Below are 23,727 nucleotides of genomic sequence, written 5' to 3' on the forward strand. Positions count from 1 at the left end.
GTGCACATAAGCCTATTTAGGATGCGGGACACACAAGCAGTCTTTTTAACATGCAAGACACACCTGTATCTTTTAAACATGCGCAGCACACGAGGCTCTTTTAAAGATTCAAGGCACACGGCTGTCTTTTGAAATATTTTCGGCAATCACAGATGGGCCGGTCAGCTGTGTCTCCTTCACTCGCCTGCCTTTGCTCCATGACTTCATCGGACCATGCAAAAGGCTGTTCAATCTACTGCCACGCTTCATTTTAGGGCAAATGCTCAACAGCGAGCAGCGCTGTCTCAAGTATCTGATTGCTTCATCCTCCCGCTTCCATCACAACTTTCAAGCTCCAATTGATTGAACTTTCAAATTTGTCACTGTGAAATAGGTTAGCGAGTAGAATCACAGAAGTCCTAATTAAAGATAGGATGCAAATATATTCATAATTGTGTTGCTTTCTTATCTAGACTGCACTTGACGTTCCTTTACAGCAAATGCGGAAAATGACATGGAGCTTCAGAGAGGAAGCAGAGGAATAAAGAGGAGCTGGATATAGAAGAGTTCTGCTCTGCATTAATTAGCTGTCTGCTGAAGCAAACGCTTTTGTACACATGTGCTCTGTTTTAAGAGGCAGCATTTTAAGAGCATCGCATATGCATACCAACATAAAGCTTGTAGCAAAAGGTATGCAGTGTAATTAGCCAATAGTGAAACAGAATGATCCTTTGCATAGTTCACCTCAGATCGCAGAATACATTGAGATGAGTTCAGCGCAGGGAAAGAAAATACAGTACATTGAGGTTGAAAGTGAGAAAACTGGTGCTTTTTTTATTTTATAAGTTTATACTGATGGAAGGAGAATGGACCACTGAGCCCAAAATTTGTATGTGCTAAATATTTACGGATATTAGAGTGTCACATCCTCCTCCTCATGTTACTTTAATGAAACTGTGAGTCTTCGAATTAGCAGCATATTTGTATGCTGCCTAAATTGGCAGCCAATGTAGAGCATTACAAATCAGTCACCTTTCCTAAGATGCCTAAGAATGTTTCGAAACAGAACTGCAGTATCTGATCCTCCAGCACCTTCATACAAGAAACTAAAACAGAGATGATTTCTCATTCCTCATCTCCTCCATTGCTTCATTATAGCTGGTGCATGTCCAGTAGAAAAAGTCGACTGTGGTTACGATTTCATACTGTGCAAACCGTTGTTTTCCTCTTCTGTTTTTCCTCTTGCACATACATTGTTTCAGCTTATCAGCTGTTTACTCCTGGTTACTTTATTTGTTTTCTTCTAATCGGATAATTATATGAAAATAACAGGTATAAATGCCTTCGGAAACTCATTTGTGACATTTAAATCGGATTCCTCAAACCATTTCAGAAGGTGGTCCAAGACTGTTTCCAGATAAAACTGGCCAAGTTTCAAGTTTGAAACTATGTGTAAGTTTAATTCCTTCTAAAATAATAATACAAAATAATGATAAATAAACAAGTGAGAGCTTGTTGAATATGTCATATTGATGTTACAAAGAAGTACAGTAAGTGACTATTTCAGACAATTCTTGTAGGAGGCAGGACACTTCAGATACTAGAGTCATTTTATTGGTCAGAAGATCTGACGAGAAGCTGAGATGCACTGTAAGGTCATGAAAAAGCACTGATTCATATTATAAGTGTGAATATTTTTTTTTAAATGCCAATATCATCTAAATGCAAACGTGAAATGTTTGTTTTTACTCATAGATACATTGACCTTAATGGTCTAATGAAATGAAAATAGAAGTTTTTAGATGTTAGAATAGTAAATTTAAGGATATACAGGTATGAGCAATATCACATGAGTTGCAGTGCAATATGGCTATACATCTTAAGGCCGTAGGCTGGGTCCCTTAGTGTCCCACGAGTGACAATATACAACCATATTTCACTGCTATGTGTGTGATAATGTGTGATACTGTGAGTGTAATATCCCTGTTTGTCAACAGTTTGACGGCATAATTGTGTGTATAAAAAAAGAAAATCAAACACAGAGAGTCTAAAAACCGTTTTGTAAGAGGAACTACTTTCTTTCACCACTCATTCACATCTGCAGGTGACGTCAAAACAGCAGAAACTGTTGCTACTTCACTAACGTCACTTTAGAGCTAGTGTTTGAATGATTCTCTACCGTAATGTCTAAAGTGATGACAAAGCAGGTGATTTTGCTCACATTTTAAGATTATAAGGCTGAATGCCATGAAATGCCATCAGTCAACAGAGATTTCCCAGTATTTCTCTGTTGCAGTCGGGAGATCACAATGATCAACCAAAAGCCAAAAGCAACGCAATCACTACTTTACTTTTGTGTTTGCAATAAGGACAAGAACTAAACATAAAAATACAGCACTGCAACATAAAAAACAGAGAAATAATCTTAGAATGTCAATCAACAATTTTATAATGATTTGATTAGCTGTAGTTTGAAAATACGCTAATCTTTTCTCCTCTAAGGGCTTATTATGCGGACTAACCATTTTTGCTCTGCTTATTGACAGACTGATGGATGCTGATGCGCTGTCTCTCAGAAATTATACATATTCAAAATAGGCACTATCCTTATAAATAAACTGCATAGTTACAATCCAAACAACTACATTCTCACCTGAAAAAGACTCAAAAGTACATTTTGTTGTCCAACAGCAGTAATATTTTTCAAACTGTAGAGTGTCCTCTGTTTGTAGCTGTTAGGGCGGAGTAATACACACAAGTGAAGGGTTAAATACTGTACGAGTGCAGTAATTTGCACTATCGCACAGCTATCAGCCAATCAGATTCAAGAACCAGACAGAAGTATGCAAGGGAATATACATTTACTAGTGTGCTGCAAAACAGTGACAGTTCACATTATGTGAATACACTATATAAATACACATTACATTACATTTAGAACATATAAACATCCAAACATTATCACTTTTGCCAAAAAAGGTCAACAACATTTTTTTGACATTGCCTCATACTTCCATTTCTCATAAAATCTTCTGTCCAATCTCTAATATTTTACATGTCAAGCAAAAAAACATTCAAAACACTTCTTTTCTTTTCAGTTGATGCGCTTGACCTCAACCGCTCTCCCTGGCAGAGCTGTGATAAAGCAAACCAGTCTTGGCTGTTTATTTTGGGTTTTATGAAGGGGAGGAGCTACAACTGTTTATGTCCAATCATGTCTTTGTGTTCCATTTGCGATTGTGTCAAATGAAACCACTTGGCAGGACTGTTAACACTAACATGTTGATACTAACACTACACAAAAAGTTTAATTTTGATTTCAGGGGGACTTTAAATCTCTCAGAGTAAGTGCCTATCTAGTCTTCTGTGCTGGTTTAAATTCCACACACACACGCACAAACAAACACAAACGTTCAGAGATTCTCAATTTCCTGATAAAGGTGATAAATGCTAAGCATCGTTGCCCTAGAAACCTCCTTTACTGCCCGCTTCATTCAAATCCCCCCACCCAACACACACACACACACTCCACCTCTACACATCTATGTGCATTAATAAATGAACGCACTTATCTAATCAACAGGAGTGTATGTATGTGCATGCATCTGGACAGGAACCCGTATGTGTGTGTGTGTGTGTGTGTGTTCGAGAAAAACCGTGCACGTGCATGCATATATGTGTGCGCGGGTCTGTCCACTACAGATAATCCTGCAAATGAGCCCAGTGCCAGTGTCACACTGCGTGCAGCTCTGTTGGCAGGCGGTTTGGACAGCAGTGTGGATAGAAAGCAAGAGAGCAGGGGGTTGTGTTGTGAACACAGCTGCGGTGAGGTACAGAGATGTTCATGTTAATCCATTTTCAAGGCAGACGTCAAACAGAGTCTAACCGAGCTAAGCTCTCCCTCTCCCAGACCGTACAGACAGAGTCGCGCACACACAGCAATTGATCCGCTGGATTCTGTTTGTTTTTAAAAGCAATGTCTTCCTGAGTTGCTTTAGTGAGCTGCATGACAAATGAATACATATTTGTGCTTCAGTCTGGTCTGCAGCTCTCCATAGGCTCTCCTTTTGTAGTCTGAACTGCACCTGCAATTAAGAGGAATAAAACTGGAAGGAATATTAGCATTTATAGCCTGTTGTATTTCAAAGGCTGAATGTGAGAACAATACGTGATCGTGGTTTACTGTTGTCAAGGATGCACTGATCAGAAGTTATTTTTAAGGAATGGTTCACCACCAGTGTTATTTTGACAGTAAATTTTGATTTAGTTTTAGTCTTAGTCTTTTGACTTTAATTCTTTTTTAGCTTTAGTCATGTTTTACTCTTCTGAATCATTTTAGTTTTAGTCTAATTGTAGTCGACAAAATTTCATAAGATTATAGTAGATTAAATCTACTTGAGTTTTAATTTACTAAAATATATTTAGTTTAAATTGCATGTATTATAATTAAAAAGGCTATTGTATACATTTATTTATACAAAATATTGTGACTTAACATTAAATAAAAATATGGAATATAGCTTTTCCATTGAAGACCAAACATTAGATATGTATTGTTTATTTATATCCTAAGTAATATGTAAAATGATATGTCGGCAATCAATACACATGTAAGAACAGTAGCCATCTGAAAGTGTTGGATTGTACATTTATTTAGAGAGGCCTTAATTTTAACATGGTAAACTACTAATCTTTTAACCAGTCTTTTGAACAGTTTCAATCCATTAAATATTTCAATGAGCTTTAAACATGTTCACTTTACAATGTCAGTCTATAGCAAGCTTTATTGTTGTAGTTGGTGTTACAGTACATTTCGCTATATGCAGAGATTATAGTGCTACAGCTACAGCTCCTCATAAAAATAAATGCCATGATCAGACTGACCGAATTTTATATACATTTTAATTTACAATCTAATTGAGTAATATCTCTAAAGGTCAGCCGGAGACTCTACCATTTTAGTAAAGCAAAAGCAGACACACGGGTAAATAAAAAAGATCTGTTTACCTTTGTGTTAATTTCGGGATGATTCCCTGGCATGCTGATGTGGCTTTAGATTTGTTGTTTTTATCAGCTATTTCCAACCTCATATGGTTTACAGTCTTTTTGTCTTGACAACATACATGAATCTTCCTTTTCTCTCAGCTGTTTCCATTTCATTATAGTTGAATCAGACAGACGTTGCTATGGATGATGATGAAATCGCATCCCGTGTCTACTGCAACACAATCTCACGGCAATTCGTAACTTTTTCATTTAGTGGCTAATTCGTATGCATTCGTATGATCTAATTTATACATTTAAGTACGATTTACTCATCCCCCAATGACAGTTGGGTTTAGGGGTGGGGTTAGATCCCACGCCTCCTTTTTAAAATTGTACAATTTCGTACGACTGAACTCGTACAAATTTGTACGAATTAGCCACTAAACTGCCAAAACGTAAAATACTTACCTTTTCTCGTAAGATCAGGCTGTCTACTGTATATCAGTTACTTTTCAAGTGTGTTTGCGCATCATGCATCACACACCAAGATTAATTTTGATTGGATATTTTCTAAAAAAAGGTCTCTATTACACATTATTGTCTCTTTGTTAATTAGTCAACAAAAATGTCAGTATATTTTTGTTATAGTTTTCTATAATTTTTATTTATCTTTCGTATAGTTTTTGTTAGTAGAAACTTGTTTATTAAGACAATTATGACAAAAATTTTTTCGTCAACAAAATTTACTCTATAATTTACCATAAACTACTCACCCTCATTCCATTCTTGGTGTATATAACATGAGTTTGGTGTGCAGGTGTGTGAGGGGGCACAGGTGTGTAATGTATGTGTGAGTGTTTGTGTGTTTAAATACACATCTGCTCAGAATTTAGTCTTTTAGTATGTGTGTGTATGTGCGTTTGTGTTTGCTGTGGGAGGGTGTTGTGTTCCACTGAGCATATCCAGGCATCGTTAATGAATTAATGGCACACAGACACACACAGGGGGCTTTTGATTAGATAATAATAGTGGGACTGATAATAATAATACCGCATGGCTTCATGTAGGGAGTTTGGAGGCAGTGGTGAGGTTGGATCTCTAGAGAGGTGATGTTCACTCAGGGTTGGACAGATCTAAAGGCAGCACTTAGTCAAGGTTGATAAATATGGTTATAATTTTGAATGTAATGTGTTGACTGTAATGCAGTTATAGTGGAAGTATGTGGGGGAACTGAACAACCACTGTAAGTCTTTAAGAGTTTGGTGTAACATGTTTTATTGTTTTTGAAAAAAATAAAAATAAATGCTGCATTATTTAATTAGAACTAATTGCTATTTAAATTGAATTGTTTATACATTTCATATTTATAACGATGCCTAATATTTTGGAAGAAACTTAGATATGCTTTTTAGTTTTTAGTATTAGGTAAGCATATGAAGCGACGCAGTGGCGCAGTAGGTAGTGCTGTCGCCTCACAGCAAGCAGGTCACTGGTTCGATTTTCGAGTTTGCATGTTCTCCTTGCGATCGCATGGATTTCCTCCGGGTGCTCCGGTTTCCCCCACAGTCCAAAGACATCCGGTACAGGGGAATTGGGTAGGCTAAATTGTATTAATTGTGTTTGGATGTTTCCCAGAGATGGGTTGTGGCTGGAAGGGCATCCGCTCTCAAAAACATGCTGGCTAAGTTGGCTGGAAAAAGATGGGGTTTATTATTAACACTTTTCCAACTAAATAAAGCTCTGTGGTTTAACATTTGTTAAAAAATAGAAATATTGTACTTTAAATTAATAAAAAATATAGATTAATTATAATAAATAAATATTACAATAAGACTTGTTTTCCCCAATATACACTCACTGGCCACTTTATTAGGTTTTAGGACCCCGTTTTGTCTTCAGAACTGCCTTACTGGCTTCGTGGCATAGATTCAACAAGGAACTGGAAATATTCCTCAGAGATTTTGGTCCATATTGACATGAGATCTGGTGAGATATATATTTTTTTCTGACTATTCTCTGTAAAGTTTTACATGGTTGTTCGTGAAAATCCCAGAAGATCAGCAGTTTCAGAAATACAAAATCACTTAAATCACCTTTCTTCCCCATTCTGATGCTCGGTTTGAACTGCAGCAGATTGCATTAAGTTGATGCCATGTGATTGGCTGATTCAAAATTCGCGTTAATAAGCAGTTGGACAGATGTACCTGTTAAAATGGCTAGTAAGTGTATGTTACCTGTTTATAAATAAGTATTGTACATATCATAAAAGATAGTTGCAATAAACTTAAACCAATACCCACCAATTGGTCTGTAAGAAAAATGGTAGTGGTCTATAACCCCAAATAATGGAATATGTGTTTATTTTGACAACAAAAACAATAACAGTCTTGTGGAATGCATTAAATAATGCTTGCTGTATTGTCTACAATGAAATACAAGTCAAAGTAAATTTAAAAATCACTAATTTGTATTCGCATTATCTGTACTGTCTCAACTGATTTGAGGTTATACATGTACACACATCTGTCTAACTATCTAGTCATGTATAGAAAACTTCTATAAATTGAGCTTTTCACAATGTTTTTTCACAATAATCTTTGAAATGTCTAACAGTAGAAAAAAAAGACTTACTGAAAGGTCACTGGGAAACAGTTGAGGAGTTGAAAAAAAGCTTTATAAAAAGAAATGTAAAGCTATTTAATTAAACACTAAACCACTTGAAGAGGTTTTGAGAAACGAAAGCCAATTTGTTAAGTTTTACATTGAAGGCCACTGTAATAGAAGAGTAATACAAATCACCAGCATTCAAAGACTTTCAGTTTGTATTTATAATCACTTCTGACTTTGAGTACACATAACACTTTTTTCTCATACAGAATTCAGAGCAGGTCTGGTAAATTTGTGTTTGTCGTATGTCCTTTGTGTGATTTAAATCCCTTCTGTATCAAACCAGTTTTTTTTTTTCTCTCTCACTACCTGAGTTAAAGCGGAAAAAAAGAAGGAGCTAATTACCTACTGTTATTTGGCTAGTCGGAGATCCTCTGAGAAATCTAATCTTGGTTTCATATTATTTCCACACTTTTCTTTTTGTTTATTTTGACCTTCGCTGAATGTCAGAACTGAAGTAAAATATCTTGCTGCTTGCGAGTAATGCAAAACTTTTCAGATATAGGTTCATGCAATTTTGGGACCGAATGAAGGGTCTTTTTACATGTTACAATATGGTTTTTTGTCAATATTATCACAAATAAAAACCCAAAAACTTTTTTATTTCCACTTTTGACCTTTTTTTTTTTCAGTTTCGACTTCGATCTGATTGACAACATGGGGTGTGAACACTGATAGAGATAATTAGATCAGAATAAGAGCATAAAGAGCCATGCAGAAGCAGCGTACAGAGCAAAATTAAATGATAATTAATAATCCATTATTAAAAACACAATAGTATTTATTATAAAAATAGTTTTTTTTCATGTGGTATTGAAGACTAGATGATGTTGAAAATACACAGAATATAGAATATGAATGTGTCATTTTGAAATGTCATAAAATAGAAGGTCACTATACCAAGCAATAAAAGCAGTAATAAAACAGTATAAATAACTTAGCAAAATAAACACGATGGGAACTCTAGATTTGGAAAGCTCAGTAGGTTTAACCTAATTCATTTAAAATATAATTAACATTCTTATAAGCACTGTTGTTTAGGTTACTTGAGAAAAGCAATTAATTAATTACTAATTAAAATATTAAAATTCTATTAAATTACTTTTCTAATTACTTAAATAACTCAATTTGTAATCTATTCTTGACTCGAAACTTTCATTCATTCATTCATTTTCCTTTAGCTTAGTCCCTTGTTTGCCAGGGGTTACCACCACTGAATGAATCGCCAATTATTCCAGCCAATGTTTTACACAGCGGATGCCACCCAGTACTGGAAACCATATCTCAATACTAAAAATCCATATAATTTTAAATACATATACATAGAAGTTCAGCATTTCATTCTTTAACAGAAGACCTTTAAGTTTTATTTAATAAAAAAAAAAACACTTAATTTTTCAATTATTTGTGATTTTATGACACCATATTTTAAACATACAATTAAATACTTACTCAGTTCATTGTTTGATAAGCAAGTGCAATCTGATTTTGTGAATGTAAATCTTGAGCTTAGAAAAAGTATTCCACAAAATACATTTTCATAACAAAAAACTCTGCACATTTAAATAGATCTTTCCTGTTGGATATACATTATGCGCAGTATTTAAGGCAAGTATATTATAAGTAACTTACCCTAAAAGTAATCCCCTTTTACTGTACTTTTTAGGAATAAAAATGTATGTGCAGTAAATATGTAACTAATTAAACCTGTCACTGCTTATAAGCTGAAGTTTTTATTTTTCTAAATTGAATTCAGTACTAATATACGCTACCTGAAAATGTCTTTTCGTCAATCCCAGTTGTAAGAGCAACAAATAATAACTTTTTTCATCAATCATTGGATTTTTCCAGTGAATCATCTGTTAAACTATCCCAATCGTCACAAAAAATTGCAGAAGACCTATTGGAATCAACATAGACCCTAGATTCTCACAGAAATCAGTTAAGTTTAGTGAAGCAAGGTACTCCAGGATTGGCCTGCCCAGTCACCAGACTTGAACATTATTAAGCATGTCTGGGGTAAAATGAAGGAGGAGGCACTGAAGATGAATCCAAAGAATCTTGATGAACTCTGGGAGTCCTGCAAGAGCGCTTTCTTTGCGATTCTAGATGACTTTATTAATACGTTATTTGAGTCATTGCAGTCGTCCAAGCTCATGGTAGTCAACCATAATATTCATTCTTTTTCCACTGCACCATGACTTTATATTCTATGCTGTACATTATTTCAGTTAAATGACTAGATTTTTGTCTAAGCAAAGTCAGACCTTACTGTCCTAATTAAATAATTAAAAACCAAAGCATAATCATATTTTATCTTGCTAAAATAAGCTTAATCTAGAGGCGTAATCCTTTGCCTTTCAAATAAGCCACTTCTGAAATCAAATGATCAACTAGGTCAAGTTTTATTTGTTGTTCCTAAAACTTGTATAGGCAACAAGACTTTTGTCATCTACTGTAGAATTATTTTTTTATTCTTATCTAAATCAAATGATTTAATGTAGAAATCGCATTACATTGCATGATTTTAATCGATGTAATTTAAGGTAGTTTTTAAAAAGAAAATCTTATTCCTCAATAAATCACCTAAATGCTTCCTGCTTGAGCATGTGTGGCTGAGTCTAAAATAGCTACTGACCCCATATCTTGCACATTTATCTTTTTATTTCAATAGGTGCACATCCAAACACTGCTTTAGTAATTACAAAGACGCTGTTAAATATAACAACTCCCTTCTGAATAGTGCTTTGTTATTTACATGTCCTGATGATATACGCGCTCACCAATCATCCTCACATCTGTTACATTAACATCCACTGGCTCTCTGCGGGATCACAAACTCCTGTGTGTATGTATGAGTGTGAAAAACATCCCCAAGGTCGGTGTGTGTGAGTGCGTGTGTGCCTAAAATGGGAGCAGGAACCTCTCGGTGGCCTTCGTACAGTCAACATGGCTCCTGTGGGACTCTCTTCAACTTGTCCATAACCCCAGGAGAGCTTACTTCACACATCTCATCTGTAATCATGTATAGCAAGGTTTAGCAAGGGTCAGACTAAAATGACCCCGTACGGTACACAACAACATCAGCAAATCCCACTGCCGTGGAAAGAAAAGTGGGTAAACTGCAGAGTGTTAGGCAGAGTAATGGCTCTCCACTACTATCTAACACTCCAGTTAGCACTTGTTTGATTTTAATTAGGTCACAGGAATTGAGCATGGGTTAAAAAATTCAGATGATGTGCAATGATATTTGATTCCCTTTGATTGCTTTCTCCTCCAGGTTTTTCCTGCAGTGAAAAGGGGAATCTAATCAGCTTATTTAACATGGCTCGGTGCTCCATATTGACACAGAGGATGGAAAATGGAGAAAAAGGAACCATGGGTCCTGCAGATTAGGGGTAAGATTATGCTGGAAAGATGAAGTTTAGATTTGAACCAATGACACAGATAATGTGCATTTAATTTAGGCATCTGATTAGATTTGGGCAAAATTTGGTTACTTGTGTTATTGTTTAGTTGTCTTTGTGTTCTGTATATCTAACAGATTGTCTATTGTTTTTGATGTTTGTATTCATGCCATTACAATTAATGTGTTTTTTTTTTTTAATTGGTTTCACTTTATATTGTGGCTTATACCTGTGAACTTACATGGTAACTAAAATGTATGTACACTCTGGTACATAAAGTATTTACTTATGTATTACTGGTTTAACTTCACACATGTAACAACACACTGAATAAGTTCAAATGTGTAACAGGACATAAATAACACAATCTTTGGTAAACTACCCTTTTAATGTGAATTACTGAAGTGATTCTACAATTCACCTTAAAACAACATATACGGCATTTGTATATTTCTACATACACTTATACATTTTTGACAGAAGTTTGCTCATGTTAAATAGTTGCACAAAGGCTTGGGTTTTATATATTACATTTTATAACTTCATCATTTTACACTTTATAATGAGTGGATATATAAGTAAATACTATGTAACAGTGTGTACATACACTGTAGTTACATACACATATAGTTACCATGTAAGTTCACAGGTATAAGCGACACTTAACATAAAGTGGGACCTACTAGCTTAAGTAACAATTCACACCATTCACTACTGTATTATTACATGCCTATTATTAAGATATTGTCTGTTTATTAGCACTTAAAAAGTAGGGTCCTATTCTATATATCTAATATGCATGGGTTGTCTCATAACCAGCGGGTGGGGTTGAGTGGGGCGGTTAAGAAAATTGTCACTTTATTTGCAAGGCGGGGTCATTAAAAACAAAATAACAAAGTCCATGTGCGTTGCGTGTAATTCTCTATTGTCTATATTAATATTTGGGAATATCTAATAAGGTTACAACACAAAGGCCCTAGTACACTACTTGACAAAAGTCTTGTCATCAATCCCAGTTGTAAGAGCAACACATATTAACTTGACTTAGTTGATCATTTGCAAAAGTGACAGAAGGGAGATTTTTCAGATGAATCATCTGTTGAACTGCATCTCAATCATCACAAATCGTGCAGATGACCTATTGGAACCAGCATGGACCCAAGATTCTCGTAGAAATCATTTAAGTTTGGTGAAGGAAAAAATCATGGTTTGGGGTTATATTCAGAATGGGGGTGTGTGTGAGATCTGCAGAGTGGATGGCAACATCATTAGCCTAAGGTATCAAGACATTTGTGCTGCCCGTTACATTACAAACCACAGGAGAAGGCAAATTCTTCAGTAGGATAGTGGTCCTTCTCATACTTCAGCCTCCACTTCAAAGTTCCTGAAAGCAAAGAAGGTCAAGGTGCTCCAGGATTGGCTAGCCTGATCACCAGACATGAACATTATTAAGCATGTCTGGGGTAAGATGGAAGAGGAGGCATTGAAGAGGATTTCAAAGAATCTTGATGAACTCTGGGGGTCCTACAAGAATGCTTTCTCTGCCATTCCAGATGACTTTATTAATAAGTAATTGCAGATAATTGCCTTTCATATAAGCCACTTTTGATACCAATTGATCAACTAGAAGTCAAGTTATTTGTTGTTCCTAAAACTTGGATGGGAAACAAGACTTTTGTCAGGCAGTGTAGTCTAAATAGCAAATTAACTTAAGTGACATCCCCAAACCTTTGGCATCATGTAACATGTCAAGTATCTTCTACTGCCAGCCACAAAAACAGAGAAATAAATATGAAGATGGAAGACGAAGTGTGGGAGAAATTGAGGTCAGGAATTTGCATCATTAAAAGTAAACAGTTCAGCCTGCTAAATCTAATCTTTAGAACATAGTTTGCAACCGGTTTTCAGAAGTAGTTGCAGCAGGAGACAACAGCAGTATCGGTTGCGTGAAGTGCAACTTGTGTGAAAAAGTATATAAACAAGAGAGCAACAAAACGGACACATCCTTATTGTTGGGTGATGTGGGTCATATGGCCAAGCACTTTCAGGTTTGAATAAAGGTATTTTTCATGTGTGTTACACTGCCTATATGTCTATTTATTGTTAGTGTGTGCGGGACAGGTTGTAAAAATAGAAACAGTGGTGCAGGGCGGTCTAATAATTTCCTTAAAGCAGGACCCTATAGTGGGAAAAATCCCAACCTGCGCATCACTAATCCCTAATACTACCCAATACCTACTGTAAACTTCGCTACTACCTTAATTACTATTAATAAGCAGCTAATTAGTAGTTTATTAAGGTAAAAGTCCTATGTAATGGCTTTGTTAATAGTGAGAACTGTGCAAAAATAAAGTGTGATTAAAACTTCTAATAAAAATGTTTATCTCCTTCCACTATGGCGAGTTTGTGACAATAAATCTGCATTTTTTCAAATTTTGTAGATCTTTTCAGTGAGGTGGTTGTTTTAATTGACAGATCTGGACTGAATCAAAGGTTCTTGTCTTGGTTAAACGCATAGTTCACCCTCCATATATATTTGGCATTATTTGCTACATTTAGAAGGAACTGTCACTTGGGTAGTATCTTTTCAAAAGGTACATGCGTGTACCTGAAGAGCCTATGATGGTACCTCAAGGGTACTTTTTAGGTACATTTTGGCACTAATATGCACCTTTGAGGTATCACTGTAGACTCTTTGGGTATAAATATGTATCTTTTGAAAAGATAGCACCCCAGTGACAGTTCCTGTACCTTTATTTCTGAGAGTGTATTGTGATACTATTGGCTAACCATGAACAAGTTACTACATTAAGTAATACACTGGGTTTACAGAATGGAAAATTAATGGATAGATTAAATGATGGGAGAATAGAAAGAGCTTTTTAAAGCTTATATGCTTTAGTTAGTATCGGAAATAAAATTACAAAGCCTTGGGGCTGGGCTCTGCATGGTGGCTCAGTGTGTAGCACTGTCGCCTTACAGCAAGAAGGCCACTGGTTTGAGTCCAGGCTGGGACAATTGACATTTCTGTGTGGAGCTTGCATGATCTCCATGGGATTCCTCCTGGTGCTTCCCCACTGAATTGGCCGTAGTATTTGAGTGTCTGTTGAATGCGAGAATGAATGGGTGTTTCCCAGTACTGGGTTTGGGCTGAAAGGGTATCTGCTGCATAAAACACGCTGGAATAGTTGTCGTTTCATTCCACTGTGACAACCCCTGAAAAATAAGGGACTACGCTGAAGGAAAACGAATCAATAAATGAGCTCTGAGGGTCACTTGGGTGGTAGCTTTTCCCTAAATGGCCCACTGGTACCTTTAAAGGAATATTTCACTTAAAAAATGAAAAATCTGTCATCATTTACTCACCATTTACTTGATCAAAGCTCACTTGAGTTTTTTTTTTTTTTTCTGTTTAAGACAAAGATATTTTGTATTGCGATGAAACCAAAAAAGGTGGTTGTTGAGACCCATTGAATTCAATAGTGTTTTGTTTCCTACTACGGAACAAGCATCCTTCAAAATATCTTCGTTTGTGTTCAACAGAAAAAAAAAGGCTTAAAACCACATGAGGGAGAATAAATGATGAAGTGAACATCAGGGAACTAGAATTTCCGCAGATTTACCATTTTAAAATGTTTTAAATTTTAATTTTAAGAAACCACAAGTTCACAGTTTGGAAGCTGCGGTCTTTAGAAAACCAAAGCGGGATTTATGGTTTATTTATAGTTTCAGTACAGTAGTGTGTATTGGCTGGTTGTTGTGCTACATTTCAATTCAGACTGCTGTAAGTGAAATATGCTTGCAGTCGTATTTTTGCTGATTAAGATGTGTAAGGTCTTTTGGACCATTGGTATTACAGTTAAGAAGTGATCATAAATATAATGCAAGCACATAGATCTCTTTTACAGGGACTGAAGGGAAGTTTATTAAGTGCAGGGTCAGGACTGCTTTAGTCAACATTTGTAATTTATTAAACGTGCTTTGGGAACAGGCCTATTTACGTGTGTACTTCTATTCAAGTGTGTATGTTAGGGTGTTGTTTTCAGAGGCTGGGTACATAATGTTTATTTATAACTGGGCAAAATTATTGTTTTTCTTGGTTTTGTAGATGCATTGCAAAAATATTTTGTGATTAACAAGTGTTTTATGTATATTTACAATGGTGAATTTCATTATCCGACCATAATTACTGCTCTGTCGACTTTTGATGTTGAAAATTCAACTATGCAATTTAACAAAGTGAGTTTTTTTTTTTTTTTTTGACATTTTAATTTAAAAAAAGAAATAATATATTGAAAAATAAGTCTGTAAAGTAACAGAAAATGTACTGGCAGTTGATTACAAGGTTTTTGTAACATAATGTACAACTCCAACCCAAATGATACACCATAATGTACAACTCCAACCCAAATGATACACCATAATAAACTATTGAAATTGTTAATAAAAGTCACCTTTTTAAACTTTTCAATGTTAAATTTTGTTGGAAGGAAGATCAAGGTCTCATAATGCAATTCAAAAACATAAATCAATGTAAAGAATAATTAAAATACCACAAAATATGGAAAACTGCTAATTTAGGGATATTTCTTACACTGTGGGACTAAGCAATGTTGGCATGCGTGTCAGTTTTCAGTTTCAGTTTTAGGTTGTTGCTCCTGGGAGTTGGTTACAGCAGGTCTATTTCATAATTTATATGTCACTGTGTTCAACACGAGCTCATGTTTGAATTAGCAAATCTGTGTCACAGAATAAAACGACTCTTTCTTATACTTTATTACCACCTCTGTTTACTGCAAGTGACACTCTTTGTTCTCAACAGGAAGCATTTAACGATGACTAAATGCCAGTCAGACTTTGTACAGTAATAAGTATAACGATAGATAGATATGATAGATAGATAGATAGATAGATAGATAGATAGATAGATAGATAGATAGATAGATAGATAGATAGATAGATAGATAGATAGATAGATAGATAGATAGATAGATAGATAGATAGATCAAAAAGAGAAAATAATACATGATAAATAGACGAATGGGTAGATGGATTAATAGAATGTATGACTGAGGGATAGGATAGAACAAACAATAAACAAATAGATCCAGTGTTGGAGAGATAGATGGAATATTTGGATTGAATGGACAACAGATGAATAGACTAAATACGGTATGGAAGGATGTAGGTGAATGGATGGAATGGAATGGAATGAACCATGGATGATAGGTCGATGATACAATCATATAGTAATTCATCTATAATTACTAAATAAATAGACATACAAACAATAGTGGATGGAATGAATAACAAAGATTGATGGATAAAAAGAAAAATATATGGACAGTATGGCTATAGAACAGATGATGGACATAATTATTAATGTACATATGGATTATAGAATGATGGATAGATGGAACAAAAATAGGGATCCAGATAGAATGGACAACAGATTGAATAATTGATGGCTAGATAAAATCAACAATAAATGGAGGATTCGTTAGATAGTTAAAACAGACAATTTATTAACAGAATAAACAATTTGTTGGGTAATACTTTATTTTATTAGTTCATTTGAGTCAGTATTAGACTGTCTGCTTAATATCTGTTGATGTGCTCCTTTAACAGATATTAAACTGACTATAAGAAACTTTGCAAGGACGTGTTAGCTTATACTAATCCTAACCCCAACCTAACAGTCTTAATGAGACCTACTTAATGAAAGTAAGTTGGCATGTAGATGCAATATAACTCAAATTCAACAAACAGACCATCAAAATAAAGTGTGACCATTTGTAGAAGGATGATATGATTGTTATTCAAATAGCTATTCAGTAAATTGACATACTGTATAAACAATGGTGTATAGAAGGGCAAATGTATTGATAAACAGATGAACTGATAGAGGTATGAAATGGATTGTTGGATAAAATGAACAGTGTCTGGATTAATTATATAATAATGGATAAATGATGGATGGATAGAACCTACGATAAATGAATGGAACAAAAAATGGAGAGCAGGATAGAATAATCAGTGTGTTAGCTGGATGGATGGGCGGAATGACCGATAATGAACAATAAATAGATGATTCAATAGATAGAGACAGATAACATGAAGTGTGTATACTGTAGGTGGATAGAACAAATAATCGATAGATGTAAGGAATTATGAATGAAAATGGGTGGAGAGATAGAGACAACAAATAAATGTAGAACAATTTTATAGATACAGTTAAAATCTGAATTATTAGCCCCCCTTTGATTTTTTTTTCTTTTTTAAATATTTCACATATGAAATTTAACAGAGCAAGACATTTTTCACAGTATGTCTGATAATATTTTTCTCTTCTTAAGAGAGTTTTATTTGTTTCAATTTGGCCAGAATGAAAGCAGTTTTTATTTTTTTTAAAACATTTTAAGGTCAAAATTATTAGCCCCTTTAAGCAATTTTTCTTTCCGATAGTCTAAAGAACAAACCATCATTATAAAATCACTTGTCTAATTACCCTAACCTGCCTAGTTAACCAAATTAACCTAGTTAAGCCTCTAAATGTCACTTTAAGCTGTATAGAAGTGTCTTGAACAATATCTAGTCAAATATTATTTACTGTCATCATGGCAAAGAAAAAAATATTTAAAAATTTAACAGAAAATTAAACAGAAATTGGGGAAAAAAGATAGAATGGACAGTGGCTAGAATAAACAGGATTATTGGATGGACAAATGGATGGTTAGATTGAACAATGGGTGGATGGAGATAATGCTGGATAAATGGAACAAGGAATGTATCATCTGCAGTGTGATAACCTAACTGGAGGCTTAATCTTAGGGCCTGCTGTCAGGTATTTGAGGTTATTTTCCCTTCTGTCCAGGGGTTGAAAAAGAGTCACACATTTATGTAATTAAAAAGAATTTGTTCAAGCCTGACAGTGCAATTATGTGGTTACATCTAAGCAATCTTTCACACACATAAAAGCTTCTAGCGGTTATTAACCAAATCTGGCTGTACAAACAGCTATCCGCTGGGGTGCATTTTAAAAATAAAATGAGAATAAAGTGTCATTATACGGTGGTCTGAGCATAGTGAGACATATCATCTGGAAAATAAGCGTTCAACAAAACCTGGAAAATAATAATAAAAGGGGAAAATGTTTTGGATTTCATCCAGTGAGCCCCAAAGCAAAAGAAAACATAGAGACAACTGCTGTCTAATGATTAATTATACTTTCATAGCTTCATAATTAATCAAAGTAGAGATTTAACTAATTCCTACATCAATTTTGTTAGCTGCTTTTCTCTTGTTTGCACTTTTTTAAAATTGAATGTGTTTTTCTCAAAAGACTACATTTATTTTCATTACTTTTATTATATCTAATAAAAAAAGTATTGCACTAATATTTAATCTATACCAATATGAACCTGTACATTAAAGAGTATCTCATAAACTAACTGAGATGGATCAGATCTTCATATCCACCAACTTTATATTAGGTTTACCCTATTTTTTGGACATTAACTAAGGTAATATCCTAGGTTTAAAATGAAAAGTTTGTTTTACATTTTAAATATTTGACCCAGGCTCATTCTGATTATGTACCCCATATACATTTCCGAAGACCACCAAATACGTCCCATGAGCTACGTTTTTTTTTTGTTTTTTTTTGCAGTTTTGTTTTTGCGAATCCCCTAGAGGCTGGTGTGTATGTTTTTTGAGATTTCAAATATCTGTTGAGATTGCCATCAGAGGCTGCTGTACACTGACTGACTGACCAACCGATCAATCCCATCCCCTTCTGTAAACCCAACCGATAGTGTTTTAAAAAGAACCAATTGACCAGCACCCACTCACTTCCCCAAACCCAACCGACAGTGTTTTAAAAAGAAATCCAGAAAAAGAAAAGCCTTAGCGACAGCTTGATTTTTACTGATTTTACCTCATTCTCACCCTCTCACCCTCACTCTCTTACCTGCTTTCTGGAACCATTCTTCGCCAGACCCTAACCTCGTTGTCACAGTCAACTCCTTGTCTCAAATCCTCTGATGTATGCTGCGAGCCACTGGACAAACTGATAACAGCTGAAAAGCCATCCAGATGGAAGCAGTCAGCTGGTAAGCGTGAAAAGGAGCGGCGTCATACCCCCCTGTAGCATTTGTTTTAAAGAAAAAATGCAGCCATTTGTAGCTCTGGCTACATAATTTGCGATCTCCAAAAATGTATATAGGGCTTCATTTTCAGAATGAACCTATGATGTAAATATTAGTTTTACAAACAATGCATGTTTGAATGTTCTTAGGATATTTATTAGGGAAATCTTTCTGCTACATTTACTTAAATCCCAACACTAATTAATTTTTTGCATGGTATTTTTGTATCATCATTTGAATAATCATTTATGTAATGCTGAAAAAAAGCCATGACATCTGTAAACTATTTCCAACCCAGGCTCATTCTGAAAACGTACTGCTTTATATATTTCTAGAGAGCACTAAGTACGTCCCAGGACTTTTTGAGATCTCAAATTTCTCTCGTGAGTGCTGTTCGTGCCTGCTGTTCTTGCGTATATCCACCAGAGGCCGCTTTAAAATGACTGAGTGACTGACTGAGCGATCGACTGACCAACCCTCTTCCTTACCTAAACCCAACCAATAGAGTTTTTAAAAGCACAGATTAACCTGCCTACCCACTTCTCCAAACCCAGCCAATAGTTTTAAAAAGCAATCCGGAAGAAAAGAAAGCCTTCGCCTATTTTTTTTTTTTTACCACATTTTCACCCTGTTATTTACTTGTTTATTTTTTATTTTTTTGGTCTTTTGGTTTTTGTCTTACCTGCTTTCTGGAACTGCTGTACGTCTCAAATCCTCTGATGTTTGTGATGAGCCTCTGGACAAACTGGTGACAGCAAAGAAGTTGTCCATATGGAGGTAAGCAGTCAGCTGGTAACCACAAAAAGGAAGAGCATAATACCCCCCTGTAGCGTTCATTTTAAAGAAAAAATGCAGCCATATGTAGCCCTGGCTACATAACTGCGATCTCCAGAAATGTAGATAGGGCTGCATTTTCAGAATGAGCCTATGTTTCAAACATTAGTTCTACAAACAGTGCATGTGTGTATGATTGTTTTTAGCATATTTATTATGGAAATCTTTCTGCTACATTTATTTAAATCACACCACTAAATCCTTTTTCAGTGTAGTATTTTTTTTTTTATATAATCATTTATGTAATGTTGAAAAAAGCCATGACATCTGTAAACTATTTCAGGCTTTCTAATTAAAAATTTCCCATTAAAATTCATTTGTTACTTGCTGTTTCTTAAAACTTTCCAGCAGACACGAGTGAAAATAGTTTCAAAGTTATTCTGACATCTAGAACAGGATTACCGATGACATTTGTAAAATGAAACACAACCTTTTGTCTCGTTTTGAATGTTAACAGTAATGAAAATGTACAGTGCCTTGCCTATAATATGTGGTTTCTTCCTACAGGGATGAAAATGTTATGAAAACGCAACAGAGTGTATGATTTAAGAGCACTGAGAGACTGGAGACACACGACACCTGCTCCGCCTCCTCAGATGATGCGTGGCTCTGCTGATGGGCCTTGGACAGAGCGGCTGTGGTCATCATTACCATATCAGACACACACACACACACACACACACACACTGACGCATATACACTCACGTACGGGTCTCTGGCTACAATCCAATCAGCAGAAGAGCTTGTGGGTAGAGGCAATCTTGAGATGTTTTAGGGGAAGTGGGAATATAATCATGGCTCTCTATACATACAAATTCTATGTCTCTCTTATTCTTTTTGCACATGCATACACTCTCCTTCTCAATCCTCTAAAGTGGGCCTGGGATCACAGGAATACAAATGTGACAGAGTTTTAAAAAAGCATTTCCTGGTAATAGTCAGGCTTTCTTGAATAGTGCACGACAAGCAAAGAACAATGAGAAGGAATGAGGGAAAATGTAATGAATGCTTTGTTGGATTGGGAGGGATGTTTACAGTGCAAAGGTTTTTATAACCTTGCACTTTCAAAGGGAATTTTGAAAGATCATGCTTGTTTAGTCAAAGAGGCTTCAGTTATGTTTAACTTTGCACAAAAACAGATGAGAAATTTGGAATCCACCTCCACATCAAAGGTCCTGAAAGCAAAGAAGGTCAAAGTGCTCCAGGATTGGCCAGCCCAGTCACTAGATATTATTGACATTTTGCTATTATTGATTTAGATATTATTGACATTTTGATTTTATTGATTTAGATATTATTATGAACATTGTGGCGGTTCATTCCACTGTGGCGACCCCGGAATAATAGAGGGACTAAGCAGACAAGAATGAATGAACATTGTTTAGCATGTCTGGGGTAAGATAAAGGAGGGGGCATTGAAGATGAATCCAAAGAATCTTGATGATCTCTGGGAGTCCTGCAAGAATGCCATTCCATATGACTTTATTAATAAGTTAAGGCACAATCAAAGTTTATTTTGGTAAAAGAAACATAATCTAGAGGCCTTTGCTTTTCATATGTCACTTCTGACACAAAATGATCAACCAGAAGTCAAGTTATTTTTTGTTTTTTTCTAAAACTTGGATAGGCAACAATACTTTTGTAAGGTAGTGTTTATATCTAATACACATCATTGTATATCTATATGCAGCAACTTAATTCTGATAAGTTATTTTAACATCTTTGCAAGAAAATTAAAGCTATTTGTGTGTTACAGAATAAAAATTTTTATACCTGCCAACTATTCTCTCCCGAAACTCCGGAAAGGGGGGGATTCTACCAAAAAGCTGAGGACCAGGGGCGGGGTGTTGGCAGTGTTTGGCAGTGTGGGTTTTTCTGAATTACACAGTTATTAACTGGGTAAGCCGCTGCAATCAAATACTATACCAAAGTTGGGGACCCGGGGGATGTTACAGACTGTACCAAAAGCTAAAGACCGGGGGTGGGTTGTTGGTGGTGTGTGTTTTTCTGAATTACACCATTATAAACTGTGTTAGCCGCTGCAATCACATACTATACCAAAGTTGGCAATGAAGGGGTGTTACAGACTGTACCAAAAAGCTGAAGACTGGGGGCAGTTTGTTGGCGGTGTTTGCTTTTCTGAATTACACAGTTATTAACCAAGTTAGCCGTTGTGATCAGATACTAGACCAAAGTTGGCAACCCGCGGATGTTACAGCAGCCTGCACCAAAAAGCTGAGGCCTGGGGGCAGGGTAAAATGACGGTTTTCCAGGAGAAATAACAAAACGGGATGGTGGCGGCAGATGGGTCTGAAATACAGTAGATTCCCGGGAAAAACGGGACTGTTGGCAGCGATGCAATTTATAGAATTTGTAGAACTGGTTTGTACCTCCAGTTGGTCATGAAGAAACTCCACAGTTTCCCTTCGTTTGTCATCGAGCATTTGATTGATTGGCAGGTCCATCATAAACAGGAAATGAAGTAGCATTGGGTTCATGTCACAAAGGTGGTTCAGCTTTACAAACTTTGCTGTCATCTTGCCGTCTCATCTCTTCCCCGTCCTCTCCAACCCTCTCAGGCAATTCTCCCGATTGCATGTTGATTTATTAATTTATTTATTTTGCCTACCTTTGTTCTAGCGCTCTCTATGAGATTAGATGAGTAGAGCTGGCTCTGCTTTCACCATCCTTCTAATCTGTGTGCTGTCATACTGACGGAGCGAGAGGGGGTCAATGCTGATACAAGGTTAATCAAGCATTTTCACTGAGCTGTTGTTTCTTCCCTGTATACTCTTGGAGAGACAGGCCTATGAAGCTGACACAGGCCATTGATGTCTAAATTGTCACGTTAACCGTATGAGACTCAGACTAAAGTGGTGGCACTGGTCTTTATGGAAACAGACATACAAATCAGGGCTGTCCACCCTGTCTCCCGACAGGAAATACTCAATGATGTATGTATGCAGACAATAAATCAGATGACCAATCGAGCTTGGCAGTTCGCAAAGTAGCTTTCGAATCAAAGAAAGTTTGTATTAAGTGCGAAGATCGAAAGACTGAAAGATGGCGCAATGGTTTGGAGCAGCTTTTTAAATGAGGGGTCATATTAAACGTACCTATTTTCTCAACGCAATATTATTCTGGGAAAGAAGAGGACAGAGGCCAAGAGTGAACTAAATTAGACTTTATTTGGCTTGACATATTTGGATTTAACAGCCTTTTCAGCATGGCATGCTCATTCTTTCTCTTTGACTTCTCCTTATCTTGATCCCCACAATGAAGTTTGTTATTATTATCTGTAATGCATTTTTCACTAATACACTGGGATGCTTAATTCGAGCACGGCACAAATTTCAGCGCCCCCTAAGAACTGAAAACACATTTGTTTCTTAATGGAATGTACCAGCGCTTCTAAATAAAGTGTAATTAATGTTATGTTTGTAGTGCTTGACTTAATAGGAAGACACGGGTGGAAAGATAGATCAGCTTGCAGTCTGAAAGAAGTGTGATAGAAAACAGAATTTTATTTTTTTCATTTACCCTTGTAATCATAGGGTGACTTCTGGAAACCATTTTTGTGCTCTCAAATGGTGGGAAAAGGGTGGGAAAAGACACTTTTTAAAGTTTTTTTTTTTTTTTTTAACTGTAAATTGAACATAGTATATATATATATATATATATATATATATATATATATATATATATAT

General features: G+C 35.7%; 1 long non-coding RNA gene across 2 annotated transcripts in view; it reads left to right on the forward strand.

The window, feature by feature from the left end:
• LOC141376635 (uncharacterized) overlaps positions 1 to 23,455 on the forward strand; it is a 33,305-nt gene extending 9,850 nt beyond the window's left edge. For both annotated transcript variants that reach the window (XR_015502773.1, XR_015502774.1), the window contains exons 2-3: positions 10,913 to 11,030; positions 20,528 to 23,455. This is a non-coding gene — a long non-coding RNA (uncharacterized LOC141376635). The remainder of the gene's footprint in view (positions 1 to 10,912; positions 11,031 to 20,527) is intronic.
• Positions 23,456 to 23,727: the final 272 nt, after the last annotated feature.

This window comes from Danio rerio, chromosome 11 (assembly GCF_052040795.2).
Source record: "Danio rerio strain M-AB ecotype USA chromosome 11, GRCz13ab, whole genome shotgun sequence".
Classification (NCBI taxonomy): domain Eukaryota; kingdom Metazoa; phylum Chordata; class Actinopteri; order Cypriniformes; family Danionidae; genus Danio; species Danio rerio.